At 33.1% G+C, this 20,197-nt stretch overlaps 2 long non-coding RNA genes across 4 annotated transcripts in view; one reads left to right on the forward strand and one right to left on the reverse strand.

Moving 5' to 3' along the window:
* Nucleotides 1-20,197, forward strand: part of LOC142227676 (uncharacterized) — a 183,737-nt gene that overhangs the window by 68,877 nt on the left and 94,663 nt on the right. The window lies entirely within an intron of this gene.
* The window catches only part of LOC142227675 (uncharacterized), a 33,866-nt gene continuing 23,613 nt past the window's right edge, over nt 9,945-20,197 (reverse strand). Inside the window, exons 2-5 of one of the 3 annotated variants that reach the window (XR_012719968.1) lie at nt 10,976-11,219; nt 10,410-10,638; nt 10,210-10,346; nt 9,945-10,152 (exon numbers count right to left, since the gene is read on the reverse strand). This is a non-coding gene — a long non-coding RNA (uncharacterized LOC142227675). Of the gene's footprint in view, nt 10,153-10,209; nt 10,639-10,975; nt 11,220-19,329; nt 19,872-20,197 lie in introns of those variants that run through there. The other 2 variants (XR_012719967.1, XR_012719966.1) reach the window with 2 other exon arrangements.

A 20,197-nucleotide genomic window follows, 5' to 3' on the forward strand; every position in this document is an offset into this window, starting at 1 on the left:
CAAGCACATAAAACTGTCAAAGTTCGCAAAGAAATATCTGGTTTGGCAAGCCATCTGTACCTGTGGCTTGAAAAGCAGCATTTTCATAGCTTCCGGGACTGTCAACCAAGAAATTTACGTGAAAGAGTGTTTGAATAAACGTCTGCTGCCTTTCCTGAAGAAACACGATTGTTTCGTACTGTTTTGGCCGGATTTGGCATCTTGCCATTACGGTAAAAAGGCCATGGAGTGGTACGCCGCCAACAACGTGCAGGTAGTTCCCAAGGACAAGAACCCTCCCAACACGCCAGAGCTCCGCCCAATTGAGAAATACTGGGCTATTGTCAAGCGGAACCTAAAGAAGATCAAAAAAGCTGCTAAGGACGAGCAGCAGTTCAAGGCAAACTGGCTTTCTGCGGCGAAGAAGGTGGACAAGGTGGCTGTACAAAATCTGATGGCAGGTGTCAAGCGTGAGGCCCGGCAATTCGGATTTGGAAAAGCGAAAGCCTAACCGAATATTTTTCCTGAATTTTATACTAATTGAACTTGTAAAAGAAGTTTAATTTGATTTTTTAAATAAACGATTTCACCGATTTACACGCGTTTTCCCTTGACCAAATTTTGACCGTATCACCCTTTAGATCGCAATATAAGTCAAATCGCCTTCAAATTTGGCACGTGTTCCTTTTTTGGGTCATAATAGAACCCTATTGATTTTGGAAGAAATCAGTTCAGATTTAGATATAGCTCCCATATATATCTTTCGCCCGATATGCACTTATATGGCCCCAGAAGCCAGAGTTTTGGCCCAATTTGGTTGAAATTTTGCACTAGGAGTACAATTGGTAGTATAGTCATGTGTTAACTTCAAATACATATATATATCCAGCGATAAATCATAAATAAACTTATGTGAAGTTTCCTTAAAATTGCTTCAGATTTAAATGTTTCCCATATTTTTTTTTTACTAACATTGCGTTTCACCCTAGTGCATTAGCCAACTTAAATTTTGAGTCTATAGAATTTGATGAAGTCTATCAAATTCTGTCCAGATCGAGTGATATTTAAATGTATGTATTTGGGACAAACCTTTTATATATAGCACCCAACACAACTGACGGATGTGGTATGGTATCGAAAATTTAGATCTACAAAGTGGTGAAGGGTATAATATAGTCGGCCCCGCCCGACTTTAGACTTTCCTTACTTGTTTTTTTATTGAAAAAATAAAAATTTTGCAATAAACGATTTTTTTTTGTCATAAAAGTTTAAAATTTTCGAAGCAATTCAAAAAACTCTAACAAAAGAAAAACGTTTTCGGTTCACGTTTTCCAAACGGTTCTTTTTCTTTGCGTGTACTTACTTTTTGACACGATATAATTGAGAATATTTAGGAAGATTTGTTAACTATCGAAATTATTATATTGGGTATTTGAAATATTTCAAAATTACGCCAAACACATTTTGCTTCAAGCATATATATTTTCAGGATTGGTCCAAACAAAATATTGTTTGTATTGTTCAAACATGTCGCAAACATCTTATACTAGCTTATGAACATTATATGCTAGCACTTAAAAATAATGTGCTAAAAATTTTAGTTCCAAACATATAATTTTTACACCCAAACACTCGTCCGTGCACTCATGATTGTTGAAGAAATGAATCGCACATGTTTTTGAGTTAGGTTAGGCTAGATTAGGTATAGTGGCAGCTCGCTATTTCAGGCTCTTTTAGACTATTCAGGCTATGTTATCTTGGCAATTATGTATCTGATGCCTGCAAAATAAGTTTGAGGTGATCACATTCCTTCTCAGTGTGTAAGCGGTCTCTCGCAACGTGCGACTCGCCTATAAGACGAGCTGATAAAAAAGAAGCGGTATCATAATGGACTGAATTGTCTAAGTCTTCAAATAACAATATTCATTTTTAGTGTAGCATTGTTATTCCCACATTGTATTTCAATAATTTTTCATTAACACTTTCGACCCCGAATTTTTATAAGTATCGCTAAATTTTTATACCCTTCACCACTACTGTGGTACAGGGTATAATAAGTAATAATTGTCATAGACCCATCTTTTAGTATACCAATCGGCTTAGAATTAAATTCTGAGTCGATTTAGCGATGTCCGTCTGTCTGTCTGTCCGTCCGTCTCTCTGTATATGTAATTTTGTGCACAAAGTACAAGTCGCAGTTTAAGTCCAATCGTCGTCAAAATCATCGTCTGATTTGGACTTATATGGCCCCAAAAGCGAGAGTTTTGCCCTGATTTACTTAAAATTTTGCACACCGAGTACGTTGGATAGTATCGTTAATTGTGCCAAATTCAGTTGAAATCGGTTCAGATTTAGATATAGCTCCCCTATATATCTTTCGTCCGATTTTGACTTATATGGCTTCAAAAGCCAGAGTTTTTCCCTGATTTGATTAAAATTTTGTACAAGGAGTACGTTTAATAGTATCGTTAATTGTGCCAAATTTAGTTGAAATCGGTTCAGATTTAGATATAGCTCCCATATATATCTTTCGCCCGACATGGACTTTTATGGCCTCAAATACCAGAGTTTTGCCTTAATTTGCTTGAAATTTTGCACAAGGAGTACGTTTAATAGTATTGTTAAGTGTGCTAAATTTAGTTAAAATCGGTTACGATTCAAATATAGCTCCCATATATATTTTTCGTCCGATTTGGATTTATAAGGCCTCAAAAGCCAGAGTTCTGCCCTGATTTGCTTGAAATTTTGCACAAGGAGTACGTTTTATAGTATCGTTAATTGTGCCAAATTTTGATATAACTCCAATATATGTCATTCGCCCGATATGGACTTATATGGCTTCAGAGTTTTACCCTAATTTGCTTGAAATGTTGCACTGTGGTCAAGTGTGGTATATTGTATTGAAATCGGTTCAGATTTAGATATGGCTCCCATATATATCATTCGCCCGATTTGGACTAATGTGACCAAGGAAGCAAAAGTTTTATTCTGATTTACGTGAAATTTTGCAGAGTGAGTAGAACTGAACTTAAAACTTGGCACAGGGAGTAGAATTAAGGTTCTGGATATGCGTGCTAATTTTGGTTGAAATCGGTTCAGATTTTGATATAGCTCCCATATATATCTTTCGCCCGATTTTCCGTCATATGACCACAGAGGTCAAAATTGTAATCCGATTTACGTGAAATTTTGTACAGGAAGTATAATTAACATAGTAACTATGCATGTGAAATTTGATTGAAATCGGTTCACATTTCGATATAGCTTCCATATATATGTTTTTCCGATTTAGGTAAAACTGGCCGAAATATCCATATTTTCCTTATCAAATCGTCGAAAACTTATCAAAATGACTCAAATTTTCCTACTACTCTAATACACATCTATCGATCAATAAATCATAAATGCAGTTTTGCGAAGTTGCCTCAAAATTGGTTCAGATTTAAATATTTCCCATATTTTTTTAGTAACATTGTGCTTCATCCCAGGGCATTAGCCGATTTAAATTTTAATTCTAGAGATTTTGTAAAAGTACAAGAAATTGTCTCCAAATCGGTTAAGATATAAATATTTGTATATGGGAATATAAACCTTCATGAAAAAGTTAAGATGGTAGCACAAATTGTGTTGTACAAAGTGGTGAAGGGTATAATGTAGTCGGCCCCGCCCGACTTTAGACTTTACTTACTTGTTTTTACTTTTAATCATGTTGAAGTCATTTAAGAAGCGTTTAGCCAAAATTTCGGGTCGCCACGGCCATTCGTTTAGGCGGTAGAGAATGTTGCCTGTGGGCAACTTTGGGCAATTGTGACTACAAAATAGTTTGTTTTGTAATGATAGACGTATTACGTTTTATTGATTTTTTTAAAGTTTTTTTGTTATTTTACAGAATATATATATACTTAGATGCGCGCGTGAGTGGAATTTCAATCACGCTCAAACACAATCACGAAGAAATATTTGTACTCACGCACGCCATGTGGGTAGGAATTCACGGCCACGAAATGAATTCACGAAATGAAAAGTCGCACGCTCACACATGAACAACGTTTATGTCTCACGCTTTCGCACGATTCACGACAATTTTCGTAATTTACGATAAATCTCGTGAGTCACGAATATTTTCGGAACGCGACAATTTTCGTGGCTTAATAAAATTCTGGTAATTAACGAAATTTCTCGTGACTCACGCTATTGAAATTTTAAGCGTGATTAAATAAGTAAAGGTGATTAAAATCGGTGATCATGAATTTAATCGTGAACGCAAATTTGTTCGTGAGTGTGACTTTTTGTGTCTCTGTTTTACCGTGAGTGTGAATTTTATCGTGAACATGAGTTTTATCTTGAGCATGAGTTGGATCGTGAAAGTAAATTTTTATCGGGAGCATGATTTCGGAGAAATTTTACTCACTCACAATCACGAACACAATTTGATTTTTACTCACGCGCCACAAATTTTTCTTTAGTCCCGTTCACGCACATTCACGAGATTTCGTTTAAATTTCATTCACGGCTTCGAGTGAATCACGCGTGACTCACGAAAATGTTTTGTTTTTATTTTTAACCCATGTCAATTTAACTGGCGGTAGTATTATAAAGCGCCAATATTCGTGCTAATCCACTAGTATGTTGCCAAGAAGTGGCTTCCTCCCTTTTTACGATTCCTTCCAAATTCCCCACAGCACTGCAGATATGTTTTCCACATCATCGCTGCATTTCTCGTCACTGGGACATCCCTCTCGAAGTTCAAAATTTTTTCAAAATCATTGTTTTTCAAACCTTTTTTCTCCAGATCTTATGTCAAAAAAAAAAAAGTAATTTTACTACCACAATTGCCCAAAGTTGTCCACAGGCAACTTTCCAATTTTAAAAATTTCTCATCTATTTTTTTTTTTGTAATTCTAATGGCGTTTTCTTTTCTTGCATTTTGCCCGGAAAATTTACTTTTTAGGTTCTTTTCTAAAAAAAGCAGGCAAAAGTGCGAAAAGACTTCGCATTCTGTTGTGAAAATAGCGCCACGCATAGAGGCAAATTACGGGCATTTTCAGCACTGCCTACAAACGAGAGTGCTGCGATTGCCCTGTTTCCTTCTTTGAATTCTTTTCTGCCCGCTGAAATGATACCATTTTTTAGGTTGCTGGTAACATTTTAAAAATGCGCATTCTGTACAGACAAAATGAAGGCAAAGCCCTTTTTTCAGAAAAGAAAACACCATAAGATTTGACTTCCAGAAATATATTATTTGGCATGTACTACAACAGATTTAATAAAAACTTTCAACATTTTAGTTGTAATTTTTGAAAAAAGTCACATGAATAAAAAGCTCTTTTTAAATTCGAAAATATTTTTTTCTTGAGGCACGTGCGTATTAATGAAAAAATTTTTGCTAATTGACAACCAAATTAGCTGATTTTTCATTCATCTTGAAGAAAACACTTGTAGCTTTCGATACCGTTACAGTTTTATGAACAAAAACAGTCAACTTTAGGATCGAAAGGGTTAACTAATGTTTTAATATAACACATGTTTTTGTTTTCATGGTATGGCATCTCTACGTCAATAGCTCCGTTTTTAAACAAAAACAAAAATTGCTTTGTAATGAAACGAATATGGCAAATATGAAAATAATGAAAAATGTGTCTGCGGTGAAACAACACCAAACCCATTGGGTGGGGGTAAACAAACAAACAATACACCAAACAATATGAATTGAGAGCAAGTGATACAAGGGCCAAAGGATTCAGGAAACAAAACGATGAGTCCTTCGGCAAGACCCTCGTGTGAGTACAGAATCACTATGTGCAAGATGCTTATTGGTGTAGAGTTTGCAAGTGCCACACCATTGGCAGAGATAGTGTAATGCCTTGCTGCAGCTCATTTGCATTCGAAGAGGGAGGTTAATATTCTGACAAACACCCCTTGTTATAGATAAAGCAAGGAGAAAAGACCGTAGGCAGATTCATCAGACACACACACACACTTACAATCATCCTCATACTCACCTGCATTATTCCATTGTTGTTTGCTTATCTCTGATGCACGTAAACAATGTAAGGGGTAACTGTGACAAGAGCACACACACACACACGCGTGTAAGCATTGGGTGACAGAAATGGGATCACAATTGGAATTGTTACAGAGATTTTTAGTACTGATACTTACTTGTTGGCAAATGCATGTCATCCATATGTCCATCCTGCCATCCATTCACTCACGGATATTTATTTTATCGACCAGGATTAATCTTAAGTAGTTGCCCTCAAGCATGCAGAGTGAGTGCATTGATGACATCTGTGTTTAGATAAGGACACAATGTTATGTTTCTTTTACGAATTGCCGCGAAAACAATTTGAACTAAACAAAAATGTGGACATTTTTATCATGTCTCTAAGGATATGGGGATGTAATGACACATATTCAAATATCCTCATTTTGTTGGATAATAAAACAAGTTGTTAGCTCATCAGAATTCGGAAGGGTAATTAAAAATAAGGAAAGGTTGCGGCTTTGTTTGTATTGGACAAATTTCAAATTAGGACGATCTCATTTACATATGAACCCAATCAGAATTGTAACAATACATTAAGTTGACAAGAGTTTAGTATCTTTAACATAATAGAAACTTCATTTTTAATTTCGCCTATCGTTGAGGGTGTGTTGGTTGGTATCTGAATCGTGGCCAACCTTTCGTTTTACGAAGGCTATACATGTCAGATCCTTTCATTATTTAGAAAATTCAATAAAAAAAAAAAAAAAAAAAATTGGAGAGTTTTAAAAACTTTAACTTTTATTGAAGGTAAATAAAACTCAGACGATTTCTTAAAAAAGTAATTCAATGATTTTGGTATGGGTAGCACGACCAGTGTTGTCACATTAAGGGATTTCCCCAAACTGAAAATTTGTTCCGTGGTTGACGAAATTCTTTTGAGTACCAGTTCAATTTTTCCACCAAAGCACTAAATTAAATATGCAACAAAATATATTAAGACGATTACATTTTTATCAAGTCTTGTAAAATTATGGATGGAAAAGATTCAAGGCATTGATTGCGCAACATTTTATATTTCTAAATTAGTTGATTCAAAAAAGTAACCGTGAAAACATTCTAGTTTTCAGCTTGAAAACTGAACATAGTACTAACCTTTTCCCATTTTTGAAATCAGAAATTAAAAAATGAATTTAAATTAAATTTGAAAGAAATAAAAATTGTTCAATTTGGGAAGAATAATTATCGTATGTAATTTCAATGTAAGTCCCAAAATGAAGCATATCCAACTACCAGATCTACGCTAAAGGCTATGGAAATTCGAATTAGCGATGAAACATGTGTAGTCAGGATTGTGTAGATGGTTATCTAGCATTTTTTATTCGATAACTAAATAGTATTAATTCTCTTAATCTTCTTGTTGAATAAGCTCGAATGAATTGTGTAATAATAACTAGGAACAATAAAAAAATTTAGAAATTCAGTAAAAAATAGTATACATTTTTTCTGAAACAACACTTGTAATGAAAATGTATTTCATTACAAGTGTTGTTTCAGAAGAAAAAAACATCCATCTGGCAGATTTGTTGAAGTCTTTGTCCAGAATTCGATAATATTAGATTGCAAATTCCTAGATTTTGTGCGACCTTGATAGTTTATTTTGAATTTTTTAGATTAATTCTAAATCGGGTTTTTAAGGTCACTGTATATGTAAATAAAAATACTTTATTTCCTTTGTGTCCTATTGCTTTTGTGTCCTTATAGAATGAAATTTATATAACCAGCAACAAAAAAAATTGGAAGTGTTTCCAAAGGCACAACTTTAAAAGTATTTCCAAAAATGTCCTCCCAAATATGTTCTTTATTTTAACTACACACACCCTAAAAAAAATCGCTTCTCTAACATGTGTTCCAAACCATATTTTGCAGGAGGCACATATAATATTGGCTACTGCAGAAACATTAATATGTTTGTTTTATGTGAGCATATTATATGTTTGGAAGCATTTTGAGTCCAAAAATAGTATATGCTTGGAAGAATTCCCCAAAGAAGATTGTGCTCATTCCCTCACATAATTTTCACTTCCACGAAATTTTTGAATTCTTCGCATCTTTTTCTGTAATACAAATATGCTGTTTTTTTCAAATGTCTATTCTCTTGGTTCCGAATGTCTATTCTCTTTATTCTGAATACTCATTCTAATATTCAAATTAAATAGTGATTAGACTTAAAAGCATATAAAATTTTTGGCCTTATCATGAAACAGTTTTCCGAAACAACATACAAGCGGTTTCACAGAAATTGCTCTCATTTCATTCTCTCGCTGTGTTATTCAACCCTCCCGGTTTCCATCTCTATTTATTTCTCTATACTGACTCTCTCTGTCGCTCTCTGAATAACGTATCACAACATATATATGTTTACTCAACATTTGTAAATTTATATATGTTTACATTCACACATATTATTTTTATGAAACATTCATGCCCCAAACATAATATATTCTAACATATTAACATATGTGTCCCAAACATTTTGTGTTAGTTTAGGAACATTACATGTTTGCACTTAAATATATTGTGTTTAAAAATTGTGCCCGAAACACATTTTGTTTATATCGGAACATACGAAAGACATATTTTTCTAACAGTGCAGGAAGTTCTTTTAATTCAATTTTTTATAACTCGCTTTTTTCATATTTTTAATGGGTAATTTTAACTTTTTTGTTTCCAATAAGTTAAAAACAGAATAAAAATAAATAAAATCGAAAAGATTATTCAAATTTTGTCGAAAAAAATGGTAAATCCATTCTAGAAAAATTGCGAATTTTAAGTTTGAGGTCAAACGTTTCAGACAAGTGTTAAAATGCATTGAAAATCATAAAAAATATAAAAATTATTTATTTGGCAAAATATAACACAATTTTTTAATTCACATCTAAAACACCGAATTCGGATCACACCTTAAGAAGTGATGCATATTCCGTGCAACGGCTGTTGAAAAGGTGGACATCCATCCTGTGACAAGTCCATGTTAAATTCATCGCTTCTGCGTCAATTTTGCACCACTTCCGGATCCAAAAAGAACATTTTCACTACTTTTTTTGCGACGCGTTTTTGCTGGGTAGTTATATATTGAGGATTTTTCATGGTGAAAATATTTCTTGTCTTAAGAATAACATAAAAAAATTCAACGTGTGACCTCTAGCGTTTTCACTTCCATAGAGAGAAGGAAATTATCAATTAACCGAAAACTTATATACTATATAAAACCGAGAAAATTCGGCAGCAATTTGAAAACGATAAAAATACACCGTGTGTGGTTAAAACAACAACCAAAGTTCATGATCTGAAATCGATGGATGCCAATTTATAAACAGGCAAGAGTTGCGAAGACCCACATTCAATTCCTGCATCAAACATATTTTTCTATTATTGTGATTCCTTACAGCGATTCCTTACATTACATATTACAAAGTAATCTATTTATACTTGTAGCATTACTTTCGCTACCATGACTCGAAACTGGGTTTACTGCTCTATACACTGAAAAAAAGCTAGTCCGGTTGCAAAGACTAATGAATTGAAGAGAATTGAAGTGATTCCGAGCAGAAAATTGAAGTAAGACTACATTTAACACATAATTCTCTTTTAAATTTGAGTTTTGCGTACTTGATTCTAGGAAATAAATTATAATATATTATTTTCCGCTTTTTTTCTCATGTGCTACCAAATACCTTTAAAAACGGGGTAACGAAAACTTCATTTTCCAAAGTCAGATTCGACTTCAAGTACAAACAAATTTAAAGACAATTTTATTAATTTTGAAAAATTTTTCACAATTAGTAACGATAAGTTGACCTTAGTCAAACAAAATTGTCTTTCATTTTAAGATACCCATCACTCAATTATAAGTACCAAACGACTATTGTAAAATTCTTTTGTCAAGGGGAAAAACTTAATATCAAAGAAAAACGCATTCGTATTTTAATGACACGAAACCTTTGGTCTGAGGATAATTATTTTTTTCAGTTAGGTGTTTCCCGTCGTCATATGTTTATTTTCTTACGATTTAAGAACACTACGCAATATCGAACGTACATTTTTGAATCCTCATTATTATGAATAGTCCATATAATGAATTAGGGCGTTCGTTAAATTAAATTCTCGCTTAAATAGAACTTCACCTGTAATTTGAAATTTTGTTAGTACATTCTAATATAAACATAACGTATTATGCATACCAATTGAATCATACAGCTTACGAGAATGTGGCTTCCGATTTTTAACATCATAGGAGATCACTCATCTGGTCCTTTAGTCTTACAGTTTTTCATATCCTTAACTAACTTCGGCTGGGATATTATCTTAATACCGTCACCTGAAATTTGTAACAATGGTCTTCTCAGAAGAATTCACTCTTCGTTATTACAGGAGGATGTACATGCACCAAAAAAGTTCGTATAAAGTTTGACTTGCTTGTAAAATTTAGCGACTTCCAGGGTGGCATATCTAATTCAGGTCAAACTCATAGCATTCTATTTTCGTATTCTCCTTTGAAATAGCAATTTCCCAATTCTTCTTTTCTCCCTCGTTTAGTGTGATGCTACTAACAGATGATTTCCTTATATATGGGAACATTTATATGCGCTCACCAGAACATCGTTGTATCTCTAGAGATCATTAAAGTAAAATTTGGTCAATTTTGAATTGTCATAAATTTGCGTTTAATCGATTCCCGAGAACTTTTTATTATGATTAATGTATTCAATTAGATGAAATTAAAGTGATAATTTAATTAATATATGAACTTTTTTTGAATTGTAATTATTGTATAAGATACAATAGACCAAGAAAGATATAGACGTCTCAAGTTCATTCACAGCGCTGTAGTTTATCTACTCACCGAACATACCTCTAACACACAATATGATTATTTTCTGCTGTCAAACTACAATCAATTTGGTCGAGATGATGAAATAGGGTCACAATAAATGATATCTTTCTTACCGATTCAAAGTATTTTAGCATCAGTTCATTATCGGGTGCCTTCGATTGGAGGCTGTATATCCAAACTGTTTTGGCCACAGGTAATCTGTCATTCAATTTTTGTATTAAAAACTCTTAAAATTGTACTTTTCCTGTACACCAGGCAATAGTATGCAGCATTTGCTTTGTAATAAGTACGGATTTTCCAGGTGCAGATTCGTATATTATGTCATTCGAAAAGGTTCTCTAAGTCGTCAACATTACACTAAAAATAAAAAATAAGAATTTTGTTCTGTATTAATCGTTTTTTTTTTTTTAATTTTCTCAAAACAAGGAACCATTGTTATAGGTGTCAGCGATGACATTTTAATTAAAACAAAAAAAAAATTGAACACATAAATTAGTGCATATGTTTGCAACACCCAGAAGGAGACGAGATCGACACACGGTGTCTTTGGCAAAAATGCTCAGGGTGGGCTCTTGAGTCGATATAGCCATGTCCGTCTGTCCGTGAACACATTTTTGTAATCAAAGTCTAGGTCGCAGTGTTTGTCCAATCGACTTCAAATTTGGCACAAGTATGTGTTTTGGCTCAGAATAGAACCCTATTGATTTTGAAAGAAATCGGTTCAGATTTAGATATAGCTCCCATATATATATTTTGTCCGATATGGACTTATATGTCCCCAGAAGCCAGAGTTTTACCCTAAGTTGCTTAAATTTTGCACAAGAAGAACAATTAGTACTATAGTCAAGTGTGCCAAAGTTTATTGAAATCGGTTCAGATCTAGATATAGCTCCCATATATATCTTTCGCCCGATGTGGACTAATACGGTCCCAGAAGCCAGGGTTTTACACCAATTTGGTTGAAATTTTGCACTAGGAGTACAATTAGTGGTGTAGTCAAGTGTGCCAAATTTTATTAAAATCGGTTCAGATTTAGATATAGCACCCATATATATCGTTCGCCCGATTTACACTCATATGACCACAGTGGCCAATCTTTTACTCCGATTTAATTGACATTTTGCATAGGAAGTAGAATTAGCATTGTAGCTATGCGTGCCAAATTTTGGTTGAAATCGGTTCAGATTTAGATATAACTTCCCCAACTTTTCGCCACTGCTTAGTCGAAAAGTTGTGAAAATGACTCTAACATTGCTTCAGATTTAAATGGTTCCCATATTTTTTTACTTACATTGTGTTCCACCCTAGTGCATTAGCCGACTTAAATTTTGAATCTATAGATTTTGTAGAAGTCTATCAAATTCTGTCCAGATCGAGTGATATTTAAATGGATGTATTTGAGACAAACCTTTATATATAGCCCCAACACATTTGACGGATGTGATATGGTATCGAAATATTAGATCTACAAAGTGGTGCAGGGTATAATATAGTCGGCCCCGTCCGACTTTAGACTTTCCTTATTTGTTATAAAGTGGAAAAGTGCGAATTAAATACCAATTTTTTATAGCATTTTGAAATCGGTTTTTCTCAAATTATGTCAAATCCGAACTAAACATAATTTCTTTCTTTAGAACTATTTGACGTCTAAAGTAATATTAAAATTATTTTATATTTGTTGCCAAACTTGGTATAATTCTACAAAATATGGAATATTTCTACAAGAAATATTGCAGCAGTATAAAATAAATAAAAGGAAAAGTGGAAGAACATGGCGTAAAGTTAGTATAAATAAATATGAATAGAGAAGTGATACAAAAGTATCATCGCTTGCCAAATCTGCAAACTAAATAGCGTGAGCATTGACATTGATAGTCTTAAAGACATTAATGGAGTAGGAGAGCAACATGAGAATATTGAAATTAGTTCATTTGACATGTTCATACAAACAATATACCATTGTAATTGAGTGTTTTGAACAACTGTAGATACCTTTGAAATTAGCATTTTTGTTAGAATTCCTATTAATTTTGCATTTTATTTATAATTACACTGAAAAAATATTGTCGTAAGACCAAAGATTTCATGTCCATAAAATAGGAATGTGAAATTTTTTCTAGCATATACACATATTTGTTTATTTCAATCACGAAAATCGCGGATTCAATCATTTTTTTTAATTGAAATAATAGTATCAATCACCCAATTTGGTTGAAAACCAACACGATTTTCAATTAAAAATTTTATTGACTTTTGTCACGGAATCAATTAATTGTGCGATTGAATCAATTAAAACAATGATTGTTTTTTGACATAAAATTCAATCAATGTTTTAATTGAATCAATTAAAATTTTAATTAATTTCGCGACAAAAATCAATCAACTATTTGATTGATTCAATTAAATAATATTGGCAATAAATTTCAATAAAACAAATTAATATATTGCGCACCAAAAATCGTATTTAATTTTATTTGAAATAAAAGAAAATATGTGTTTCTTATAAAAAATATTCAATATTATATTTTTGTGAATTATACTATAAACAAAATAATTTGGTTCTTGTTATTTGTGTGTTTTGTTCTAGCATAACTTACACATACAATTACGATCAATAAACTCTAAAGGGTGAAACAATAAACTATATAAATCATTATCTTATTATCTTATAAATAAACTATATAAATCATTATTTTCCTTATCATAATAACCATGTCAGCATGTTCTTCCAATATATAGATGCGCCTAGATTTCCAATAAATCAGTAGTCTGTAAGCTAAATTAGTTTTTCTGAAAGTAAACAGAATAATTAGAATTAGGATGGAGGGTATATTAGGTTAGGTTAGGTTATGTGGCAGCCCGATGTATCAGGCTCACTTAGACTATTCAGTCCATTGTGATACCACAGTGTTGAACTTCTCTCTTATCACTGAGTGCTGCCCGATTCCATGTTAAGCTCAATGACAAGGGACCTCCTTTTTATAGCCGAGTCCGAACGGCGTTCCACATTCCAGTGAAACCACTTAGAGAAGCTTTGAAACCCTCAGAAATGTCACCAGCATTACTGAGGTGGGATAATCCACCGCTGAAAAACTTTTTGGTGTTCGGTCGTAGCAGGAATCGAACCCACGACCTTGTGTATGCAAGGCGGGCATGCTAACCATTGCACCACGGTGGCTCCCTATGGAGGGTATATTAACTATGGAGGGTATATTAACTTTGTCATTCCGTTTGTAAGACATCGAAATATTGGTCTAATATTGGTCTGGGTCGTGGTGAAAAAATTCTGAGTCGATCTAGCCATGTCCGTCCGTCCGTCTGTTCGGCTGTCCGTCCGTCTGTGGGTATCACGCTAACTTGCGAACGAAACAAGCTATCGACTTGAAACTTGGCACAAGTAGTTGTTATTAATGTAGGTCGGATGGTAAAGCCAGATAGGTCGCTAAAAAATTTGTTTATTTCAAAGAAGCCGCATCTTTGGCTCGGAATCAATACCAAAATCCTTAAGGGAAGGTCAAAATCTTTGGATCCAAGTAAACATTTTTTTTGAGTGTACTTACACAGACTAATCTCTCCATTATACGTTGTTGAATAAATAGGCATTTTCTTGTTCTTTCGCTCGCTCAAAATTGTTAAATTTCAATCATTATTGAATTAATCGGATGTTTAATTGAAAATGGAAAAATTTTCATTCACGTTTGTAATTGAAAATTATTTCCGCATTGATTGACAAATTAATTGATTAATATTTTAATTGGAAAAGTAACAAATATCAATCATTTTTTAATTAGCGTTTTTTCGGATTTGATTAAATAATTAATTGAATCAATTAAAAAAGCTTTAAAATTGGTACATGTTTTTAAACACTTTATTTTAAAGATGTTGTTTACTTGAAACATAGCATAATTTCTATATGAAGATGAGTTTGAATTCGGAAACTTAAGTTGTCGTTAACACGCTCTTAAAGGACTTTGACAGAACATGAAGAAAAGGCTGGAAAAAAAAACAAATAAATTAAAATTTGTTTCCTAGAATCAAGCACGCAAAACTCAAATAGTGTCTTAATTCAATTCTCTACTTCTTTGGCTGAGACACAATACCAACATCGATAGAGTAAATACAAAATCTTTGGAACCGGGAATGCTTTTCTCAGTGTACTAATGATTGAATTGTTTGATTGTAGCAGTTATTGAACTGAAATTCAACAACTTCATATAAAAATAATTAAGAGTAACATAAGGTGATAGTTGGTTTACATTTCTGTTATTTAGACAATGCGCAAACATTTTCAATGAATAATTAAAAAGTTGTTTGATTGAAGTGATTGTATTATTATATATATTATAATATTATATTACATGTTAGCCTGATACCGAAACAGGCAATTGACGTCCAAATGCATTATATCTAATTATACAATTATTTTTCGAGCTTTATGGACAGATATAGATTAAGGAACATGGTTAATAGAGCCATTGCCTGTTTCGGTATCAGGCTAACATGTAATATAATAAGCAACGATGAGCCCGTCGTAAAAACTAGGAAAAACACGGCTAATGTACGCGTTAGAATTGTTGTTGTATCCTGGAAACCAGTTTCTGTTAATTGTCATATGTTGTAGTTGACTGTAGAAACAATAAGCATTGTTCGACTGTTCACCACTTAGGTGAATTCTAACAAATTAGCTTTCTAAAAATAAATTTCGTGTTGTTGCATTACTATGTAACAAAACGAAATAAAAATAAGATTAAGGGACTTGTAAGTTATATGAAAAGATGATGTACAGTGGGAGAAAAGATGATTCAATTTGTAAGAGGAAATTTCCCAAATGTTTTCTCCATAAGGAGTTAGCATAAAGGGCCCAAAATTGAGTTATCTCTCCCAGCCAGATCTATACTAAAGGCTGTGGAAAGGTTCATTCGCCCGAACCGAAACATGTACAGTCCAGGCGTGTATAGATTGGTATCTGGCGTTTTCTTTTCAATGGCTCTATTAACCATGTTCCTTAATCTATATCTGTCCATAAAGCTCGAAAAATAATTGTATAATTATATATTATAATATATTATAAAACTTGTTCTATTACACTGTGATGCAAAATTCAACATTTTGTCTCCAAACAAAAAAATCACTTATACCAGTCGAAAGTACTCGATGAGAGGTGAAAAGTAATTTCTGGATTTTGCCAGATTGGTTGCCGTTTGTCTTTTATGAGCCTCTAAAGTTTTGTCGCCAAATTCGATTTTGAACAATTTTTTGAAATCTTCGTATGGCCATAGTTCAAAAAATGCTGTGAATTCTTATTTGAGGTATTAAGCAAAGTTGCAGCTCTTGACTCGGCCAACAAAAATGCTATATTAAGTCGGAAAATATTCATCGTAATGTTCAAAATCGCAACAATTTCAATAAAATTACAACTTTTATCACCGATTTTTTCGGTTTTTTCGACTACAGCTCCTGAACTGTTGAAAATTTTACCAAACAGTCGAGGGAAGAAATGTAGCCTATAAAATTGTGAACAACTTTGTAGTACATGCCAAACCACTCCTTGATACTCTTCTTGCAATTTTAGTTTTTATTTTTCGTTTTTTGTATACGAAACAACAAAACAAATGCGTATTTGTAAAATCGTTGTTGTTATTGTGTTGTTACAAATGAAAATTAATCGCATTTTTATTGCAAAATCCGTATCAAGGAGTGGTCATATGAATTTGACATGTACTACAAAGTTGTTCAAAATTTTATAGGCTACATTTCTTGCCTCAACTTTTTGCTAATATTTTCAATAGTTCAGGAGCTGTAGTCGAAAAAACCGAAAAAATCGGTGCTAAAAGTGGTAATTTTTATGGACATTTTTGAGCATGAATATGAAAATTTTCCGACATAATATATTCACCATTTTTGTTGGCCGAGTCAAGAGCTACAACTTTGGTGAATACCTCAAAAATGAGTTCACATCACTTTTCGAGCTATGTTCATACGAAAATTGCAAAAAGTGCTCAAGATCGAATTTGGCGACAAAACTTTAGAGGCTCATATAAGATGAACGGCAACCAATCTATCAAAATCCATACATTACTTTTATTCTCTCATCGAGTACTTTCTGCTGGGATAAGTGATTTTTGTTTGGATTTTTTGTGTTTCACTGAAAAAAAAAAAAACATGCCCGGTTCCAAAGATTTTGTCATTACTTTAAAAATGTTGGTATTGCTTCCGAGCCAAAGAAGCGGAGAATATAAGTAAGGATACTTTTAATACACAATTCCCTTTTAAATTTGCAAATTTTAATTTTTCGCTTTTTCGGCTTTTTTTCTTCATATGCTATCAAAGTCCTTTAAAAAGGAGTTAACGACAACTTTATATTCTAAATTAAAATTCGACTTCAAGTAGAAATTATGCTGTGTCAAGTAAAAAACGTCTTTAAAATAAACTTTTGAAAAACATGTCCTATATTTGAACGTTTTTTGCTTTGTAGTCAAGATGCAAAAAGACAACAAATTTAAAGACAATTTCATTAAATTTAAAGAATTTTTCTGAATTATTAAAGTCAAGTTTACCTTAGCCCAAACATTTTTTCTTTCATGTTATGGTACCCATTTTTAAATCGAATCACTTAATTATAAGGACAATACGACTTCATTGAAAAGTTTATCGAGTTTTGGACAAGGAAAAAAAACTTTATATTAGAGAAATGCGTCTTCTATGCTAAGCAAAATTTGCATTCGAACTTTAAAGACATGAAATCTTTGACCTCACCACAATATTTTTTTTCAGTGTGCACTGTGTTATTAACCTTGTCTTACTCATTAATATGGATCAATTCAATCAATGTTTACTGCAAAGAATAAAAGAAAAAAATGGTTGTGAAACTTTGTCCCATATAGATATATGCAGAAAGAATAAAACCAGGTTTGATTCCAAACTCAATCACTTCAGACAAGATTTAAATCAAGGACCCAATGCCTTGGAAATAAATTCTAGCCTTCATGTGGAACTATTTATCTTGAATTCAAATATTAAAATATTTAAAATTGAAGTTAGTTTAACTAAAAAATGATTTTCTTTACGCTAAGAAAAATGTCAATTCCTTCAAGGAAAAGAAACTAATTTCAAAGATAAAAATTCCTCAATTTATTAAGATAAAAAATTTTGTTATTGTTTTGTTTCAGCTTCAGGAAGATAGGAAATTAGCTACTGAGGAGATCGAACCATTTACCGGGTTAGTTTAATACTCGAACCAAACGCGTATACGACAAGTATTGACATAGCATTAAAATGCAAAATAAATTTCCATAAAGGGGAAATTGCCTAAAATTTAACATTGTTTGATTAAGAAAATTAAATTTTTCATTTAAAATATAAAAACGAAAAACAACTAAAAACAACTAAAAAATTACAAACATGTATTGAACTAACATGGTAAATTGAACATTTGGTATGACGCAAGGCAATTTCCTATCTTTCTCAAGTTTATTGTCTTTGGACAAAATCACAAGAAAAGCTGAACCAGTAGGCGAAAAGTTTTGAAACATGTTGATTAATAGTTTCGCTGTAAGTAGACGAGGAATGTCCAGGTTGCGAAACGATCGTCCATCTTACCATCTTCACACTAAAAGTCTTTGCCCAAATCTGCGTGTATGTTTTTAACATGCACAGAAGGAATATGAGCACACCAAACATGTTCAAAGAACAGAATGTTATTTTTAGACGGCGAACATGCAACATGTTTGTCGCAAAAATGTTTTTTTCTTCAAAATTATGTATCTGATTTTGCAATAACATTTTTGTTACAAAAATGTTCCATGTTCACCGTCCAAAAATACCATTTTTTTCTTGGAACATGTTTGGGGTGATCATATTCCTTCTGTGCATGTTACAAACATACACGCAGATTTGGCCAACGACTTTTAGTGTGAAGATGGTTAGATGGACGATAGTTTCGCAACCTGGACGTTCCTCATCAGCATCGTCTACTTACAGCGAACCTATTAACCAATTATCAAAATAAATTCGGATAATTGATCACTAAACCCAATGTGCATCTAATCTCCCGAAAAACATTTTTTTATTGTCAAAATTTTCCATTGTCAATGTCAACAACAATTCTATGCTCCAAACAATGTAGATTTTAATGAAGGACACAAATCTCCAGGCCGATTATCGAACTGTACATACTTTTTCCAACAGTAAATGCAGCTTACCAAGGTTTTTGGTAAGCTTGGGAAGAATGACTTACCTTCACTGAATGGTTTCGATTAACGTTCATCATTTTTTATAAGTACTATTACGTGGCAAATACATTGGTTATTCATTTCTCGCAAACAATATCGTTTGTCCCAAACTTATCCAGGATTACAATGTTGCGTAGAAGTACACTCCTTATAGGATATGCTTAATGTAATTGCTTACCAACTTAGAACTAACCAGCAAAAACTGGGTAAGTAGTTGGAGTTAAAAAACTACTTACCAATATAATTTGTGCCATACCCACGGGGACACCGTAATGCTTGAAAATAATGATTTACTATCACTGATCCTTTTTGGTTACCATACGATAGATTTGCACGAGTACTGCCACTTGGTATTTTTCAAATTTCAAATTGCATTGTTTTTCAAATTTCAAATTTTTAAATAGTCAATATGTCTGTCCTCTGTGTACATATGTGTATTATCCATCCCAATTTGCTTGATAGTTACCTCCAAGTAATGTGAGTTTTTCCTTGGGTATTGTAATTGACAAAGTCATGGACTTTTCAATGGCCACAAAATTCTCCGTATTCGAATTTCAAATTTTTAAATAGTCAATACGTCCTCTATGTATGTGTATTATCCGTCTCAATGAATCCGTGAAATGCAATCCCTCCCTGTATTGTTCAAAACGGATATTAGATATGAATATTCTCACTGAACTTTGATGTCACAAACTTTTTGGAATGAGAATTTCAAACCATTTACCACCACCAAGCCAGCGCCATTACCAACAGCATAGCTCGCTCATCTTCTCTATTATCCCGCAATGAACACTACACAGATTATGAAGTAATTATGACAATGCTGCTTCTTTTACGGAAGAACAAAATCTTGCTAAAGCATGAGTTCAGCTATTCACAGTGACATATGTCTGTTGTAGAACATATGGAAGTGTTTTTACCTCCGCCTCCAACGGCATAAAGGCGATAGCCATGGATGCCCCCCAGTACGCATGATTTCTGCTCAGTTGTACCTTACGTATACAACGGCGGCAAATAAAACTCACCTCTGACATCTGTGGTGAATAGTTTCGATTCATTCATTTCATATTCATAGGGGTATCAATAGATGTATGAAAATGGGTT

The sequence above is a fragment of the Haematobia irritans genome, chromosome 2 (genome assembly GCF_050003625.1).
Source record: "Haematobia irritans isolate KBUSLIRL chromosome 2, ASM5000362v1, whole genome shotgun sequence".
Lineage (NCBI taxonomy): Eukaryota > Metazoa > Arthropoda > Insecta > Diptera > Muscidae > Haematobia > Haematobia irritans.